The sequence below is a fragment of the Rhagoletis pomonella genome, unplaced genomic scaffold (assembly GCF_013731165.1).
Source record: "Rhagoletis pomonella isolate Grant_MI unplaced genomic scaffold, Rhpom_1.0 Rhpom_scaffold_00001, whole genome shotgun sequence".
NCBI classification, from domain to species: domain Eukaryota; kingdom Metazoa; phylum Arthropoda; class Insecta; order Diptera; family Tephritidae; genus Rhagoletis; species Rhagoletis pomonella.
In genome coordinates this window covers 104,334,207-104,340,658 of record NW_023458555.1, presented here as the reverse complement: position 1 = coordinate 104,340,658, position 6,452 = coordinate 104,334,207, and positions in this window count along the sequence as shown.

Here is a 6,452-nt window from a genome sequence, read left to right as displayed (position 1 = left end):
ACGTTTGCATACTTCATAAATCATTTTTTATGTAACATAATTGAGAATGAATTTACAATATTCGAATTACTCCTTTTTAAGAAAAGCGAAGAAGAGTTGGAGTTTTGGAGTTAACTCTTTCGATCCGAACGGGACACATACGTCCCGGCAGAAGTTTGCTCATAACTAAAATATAATTTACGAATTGGAATTGGGTTAAATATCACCTGTATGGTATTTTGGGGTTCAGGTAATGGTTCGAAATGGTTTTTGTGCAGAAATCTTACAATCAAGCCATTTAGTTCTTTTCTGAAAATGAAATGGGGCATGTGTTTCCCGTTAGTATATTTTGTTGGCATGATGTTGGGATGAATATGTCCCGCTTAGTGTTTGTGGACATTTTCTCATTTTCTTTGACTTTTACACAAAGTTAATAAAAATAATAAAATAATGGAAATAAAAATAAAAATACATATATGTCACACACAAGAAGAAATATTAGCCCAGCGGATGGAGTGTGATGTGTGTGGGTTTTTCTGGCAATGATATCTAGTGTTGCCGCGGCGTTCAGAAGAAATGTATCACCAAAATTTCCTAAAATGGATCAAAAGTATCATGAAAAAAAATTTTAAGTATTAAAGTATCAATCTTTAATAAAACTTTTAATTCTTAAATTAAAATGGTAGTTTCAATTTTTAATTGTGATCGTTGGTTGGAAAATTTTCTGTTCGCGTACTAGTTTGGATATATTTTCTCTTGTGAGATAACAGATGACATTTCGCTGTTGGACATTTTTTTACTGGAGATTTTAAACGAACGTACCTATTGACTATCCAACATTTGACAGAACTGTTACGAACGGCTTTAACTGACCCAAAACCAGATTTTGAAAATTTCGCCAAAGGGATCTTTTGAATTTTCTTTTATATTTATCTTACGTACAATAGAATAATAATAAAATTAATATTTTTCATTTCTAATAATAATTTTATTTAAAAATAATTTTTTTTCTTGTTCTTTCTTTGTGGCTCTTTGTAGCATTTAGAACTTAGATGTGGCTCTTTTCAGCCTCGGCCTTGGCCACCCCTGCTATATACAAAGCAGGATTAAACATGAAATTCTTGAAAATGACATTTTATTAGATACGCTGGGAAGAAGTTAAGAAAACGTTTAAATTTATATTTTGTTACCTACTTCACCGATTTGAAATCTGAAAACTATACCTTTCATGGGCATGAAATGGTATTACAACTTTGGTCCAATATTTGTAAGTACAAGAATAAGAAGAGATAGGCTCATTAAAATGTGTACTTATGTATGTGACCAGAACATCGAGAAGAGCCGACTTAGGCATATGGCAACCGAACTTCAGTTGGGTGGCCACTGGCTGAAATGGTTTTACAGATTGCAACTGCAAGCCTCTACGTAGCGACGCCCGTGCCGTTTGGTATGTTTTGTGAAGGCCCAACAACTGTGCCAAGTTTGGGAGAAATTGGTGGAGCGGTTCCTAAGATATACACATGTAATCATAAGTGGGCGTAGCTACGCCCGTTTTCCATAAATTTATAATATTCTTATTTTTCGCCTAAAAATTATTGTAAATATTAATTTTGAGTGAATAAGCTTCAGTAGTTACTAAAATATCACAGTTTTCGTATTTCTCAAAACTACCTTTATATGGGAGGTGGGCATCGATATCTTCCGATTTTGTCCATTTTCAGTACCGTCCAACGCTCAAAAGAAGTACACATACAAAATTTCGTTAAGATATCTCAATTTGTAGTCGAGTTATCGTGCGCACAGATGGACGGACGGAGGGACAAACAGTCACCGCTTAATCTATTTCTCTCATTCTGATCATTTATGTATATCTATCTTCAAACAAAAAATTAAATAAATATGCGATTCAAAGTAGGTGGCACCCCATATAAGATATATTTGTATTAATAATAATAATAACACTGGTCTACAAATTTCAACTTTTTTTCTGCGAATAAGACGGGACCTGGTGTTTCTGAACGGATTTTTCGTGCTGAACACGAATCCGGGGTCAAAAATGTCCCATCACGTCACGTTTTCGAGAAAAAAGGGGTTGAAACCCCTAAAAACAGCGTTTTTGGCCATTTTCGAAAAATTATAGAGCTGAACCCTGACGTGGTACAAATTTTGCATATATCAGAAATTAAAGGCTAAACCGTGCCCTTTCGAATGAGCCCTATGCCGAATTGATCGCGTGCACCCTTAAAGCAGGGGGTGTATTTGTGTTTAGGGGTGCAGGAAAAATTGATCACAGAAAGAATTTAATCTTAAACGATCATAGAAAATTAATAATGCCAAGGTTTTAACTATATTAAAAGTCGCTGATTACGAATCTGCAGTTAGATTTTAAAAATTTAAGATGACGGGTCGAATATGGTGGATATAAAAATTGGACTCCTAGACACAAATACACCCCCTGATCTAAGGGTGCATGCGATTAATTCGGCATAGGGCTCATTCGAAAGGGCACGATTTAGCCTTTAATTTCTGACATATACAAAGTTTGTAGCACGTCAGGGTTCAGCTCTACAATTTTTCAAAAATGGCCAAAAACGCTGTTTTTAGGGGTTTCAACCCCTTTTTTCTCGAAAACGTGACGTGATGGGAAGTTTTGGACCCCAGATTCGTGTTCAGCACGAAAAATCCGTTCGGAAACACCAGGTCCCGTCTTATTCGCAAAACCCTTGTAGACCAGTGTAATAATCAGGGAACGGATTTCGTGGAAATTGCCTTTTTTTCTGCTAAAGAGATAGAGTATATTCGATTAAGAATGTCCACGATTTAGCTTTCCCTGATTCCATATATACTATTAAGATATTTGCCTCTTTTCTGCCTTTTTTAAGATATTTGCTTTTTTTTTGCCATTTCTACCTTTAAAAAGTCATTATAGCATTTAAAATTTTTTTTTTTTAAGATTAAAAAAATATTCACATGCCCATGTGGCTTATAGAAGCGCAGGGACCTCTTGCCAAATTGGTGTTGGAAAAATTCAAAGCCGTTTTCTCAGCTAACGTAAGCTTGGAGACAATAAGGGGTGTGGACAAAATTGTAAAGGGCGACGAAAACGCCCTTATTCCTGATAATATGAACGTTTCAAACGTTCCATATTTAAATTGGGCTTCACTTGTATCAACTTTCGTCGAGCGGAGATTTAGTACATTCAAGGCTTTTCTTCGCGAAAATCTAATGAAAATGCTGCCAGAAAACTTCAAAATGCATCTTATGGTTCAATGTTACTACAACTATACAGAAAGTTTTATGAGTTAGAAAGTAGAAAGGATAAAATAGTCAAAGATTCAAAGTACACATTTTTCATATAATGAAACTAGTTCATAGTTTTCCTCTTTTTACTTGTAATATAAACATTTATTAAATAAATGTATTTTTTCATTGTTCTTCGTATTTTCTGTCTTTTTTTAGTGCCTTTTTTTGCCTTTTTTGCAAAACCTAGTGCCTTTTCCTGCCTTTTTCGTTATTTTATGTTGCCTTTTTTATAAATTTTTAGGTCCTAAAAATCCGTTCCCTGATAATAATAATAGACTGGCACATATGTTAGTGTTTGGCCGAGCTTATCCTCCGATTTGTGGCGTGCGCCTTGATGTTGTCACACAGAGCGAAGGGACCTACAGTTTTACGCCGACTCCGAACGGCGATTGTATTTTTATGAGAAGCTGTTTTTCATGGCAGAAATACACTCGGAGGTCTGCCATTGCCTGCCGAGGGACGACCGCTGTTAAGAAAAAACCTTTTTTCTATATTTTTTGTGATGCTGCTTTGACCAGGGCGGAGTGGAAGCGCGCACTGCTTACCGCTACACCACAGCGGCCGATATTTGAATTAGGGATATTTAAAATACCTTCCACTTGATAGCCATAATAAGATTTAATTAATTTGTAACTAATTTCGAATAGGTGACAACCTTATACGAGTCTTCTCGGAGATAGTGCCTACTCAGATAATCTTAGAATCCATTACATTATCTGTGTACAAAATTTTATCAAAATCGATAGGGCCGTTTCCGAGAACATATATATACAAGAATTGCTCGTTTAATGTAATCAGATTTTTTTTAATATCAACTCTAAAAATTATGCTGGGAGCGAAATGCAACGAGCATATGGAGTAACCCAACATACTCTTTGTTACTTGGACTACCTTCATCGGCACTGCTTTTATTTTTGAATTTTTATTTTAATTTTATCTTTTATGCTTAACAAATGAGTGGTTAGAACGGGGTCGGTTGCGTTGAAGATAAAGTTAAAGATATATATAAAGATAATTGTGGTAATGGTAAAAGTAATTGTAATGCAAAGGGTAATGCTAACGGTAATGGCAATGGTAATGGAAATAACAATGGTAAAGTTTAGGTTAATGATAATGGCAATGGTTATGGTAACGGTAATAGTAATAGTAATAGTAATAAGCAGGGAACGGATTTTATGGAAATTGCCTTTTTTTCTGCTAAAGAGATAGTGTATATTCGATTAAGAATGTCCACGATTTAGCTCTCCCTGATTCCATATATACACATTTGATAATGCCTTTTTTTGCCTTTTTTAAGATATTTGCCTTTTTTTGCCTTTTTCAAGATATTTGCCTTTTTTTGCCTTTTCTACCTTTAAAAAAGTGATTATAGCATTTAAATTTTTTTTTTCAAAGATTAAAAAATATACACCTTGCCCATGCGGCTTATAGAAGCGCAGAGACCTCTTGCCAAATTGGTGTTGGAAAAAATCAAATCCATTTTCTCAGCTAACGAAGGCTTGGAGACAATAAGGGGTGTGGATAAAATTATAAAGGGCGAGGAAAACGCCCTTATTCCTGATAATATGAACATTTCAAACGTTCCTTAGTTAAATTGGGCGCCGCTTGTATCAACTTACGTCGAACACACATTTAGTATATTCAAGGCTTTTCTTCGCGAAAATCGAATGAAAATGCTGCCGGAAAACTTCAAAATGCATCTTGTGGATCAATGTTTCTACAACTATACAGATTAAAGTTTTATGAGTTAGAAACCCGAAAGGATAAAATAGTCAAAGATTCAAAGTACAAATTTTTCATATAATGAAACTAGTTCAAAGTTTTTCTCTTTTTACTTGTAATATAAACATTTCTAAAATAAATTTATTCTTTGATTGTTCTTCGTATTTTCTGTCTTGTTAGTGCCTTATTTTGCTTTTTTTGCAATACCTAGTGCCTTTTCCTGCCTTTTTCGCTATTTTGTTTTGCCTTTTTTTGCCTTTTTTGCAACACCTAGTGCCTTTTTCGCTATTTTATTTTGCCTTTTTCAGCCTATTTCGTTATTTTATTTTGCCTTTTTTATAGGTTTTTAGGTCCTAAAAATCCGTTCCCTGGTAATAAGAATGGTAATGGTAAATAATGGTTTAGCAATGGTAAGAAAATTTGCTATGGTAACGGAAAATCTAGTTACCGACAGTGCTACCATTTTCTATTTTTTTAGAGTAGTAAAAAAAGAAATATTTGGGGAGTATTTTGACATTTTAGGGAATATGCCCAAGTGTTTTTAGAAATCTTTTAAATTTAACTTAAGGCCACTTAAAGGTTTTAAATGGACTAGGTTCTGTGTAGAGTTAGGTGGAAAATATTATTAAGAAAAATTCAAATTATTTTGCGATGCGTGTTTCTTTGCTGGCCACGAAATTAAAACGTGCAGTTTTTTCTTTATTTTCTTGATTTGTCTTGCATTTAGTGATAAAGTCAGTATACTTCGTAAGGAGCCATAGTTAGCTTGCAATAATTTTGATACATTCTAGTTGTTGGAATGGGCAAAAAAAGTCATGCACTCCAAAAATGAGGGAGTTAATTGTGAAGTGTTATCAAAAAGAGAAACTGTCGCTGTCGGCTATCGCACAAAGGTTTGCCAGCTCCAAAAAAATGGTATTTGGAGCAATTCATTCATGCAATAAAACCAAGACGTTTGAAACCCTTAGCTGGAAGCCCCGTCTTCGAAAAACTACGCCACCTGAAGATAGGATTCTTTGTAGGACCAGCAAGAACAACCCATTCATGTCTTCGCGTGAAATAAAGGCTGAAGTTGGACATCAAATGAATGCGGAAATCTTATCTCAGACAATAAGAAGGCGCTTACAAGAGTCGGGATTTCGTGGGTGCATTGTTCAAAAAACACCGCATGTATCAAAAACAAATTTAAGAGGCGGTTGCGGTTTGCAAAGGAAATGCTTAATAAACATCCACGATACTACGAATAAAGTTCTCTGGAGTGACGAATCGAAGTTTAACTTATTCCAATCCGATGGAAAAACGTATGTGAGGCGTTCTCCCAGCATGGCTTTGAACCAGGGGCTCTATTCTCTAACTGTGAGAAAATGTAGTGTACATGGAGTGCAAAACTCACCGACTAAAATTCAGTAAGTTTTTCGGAAGAGAAGTGTACTAGAGCTGTCAAACTA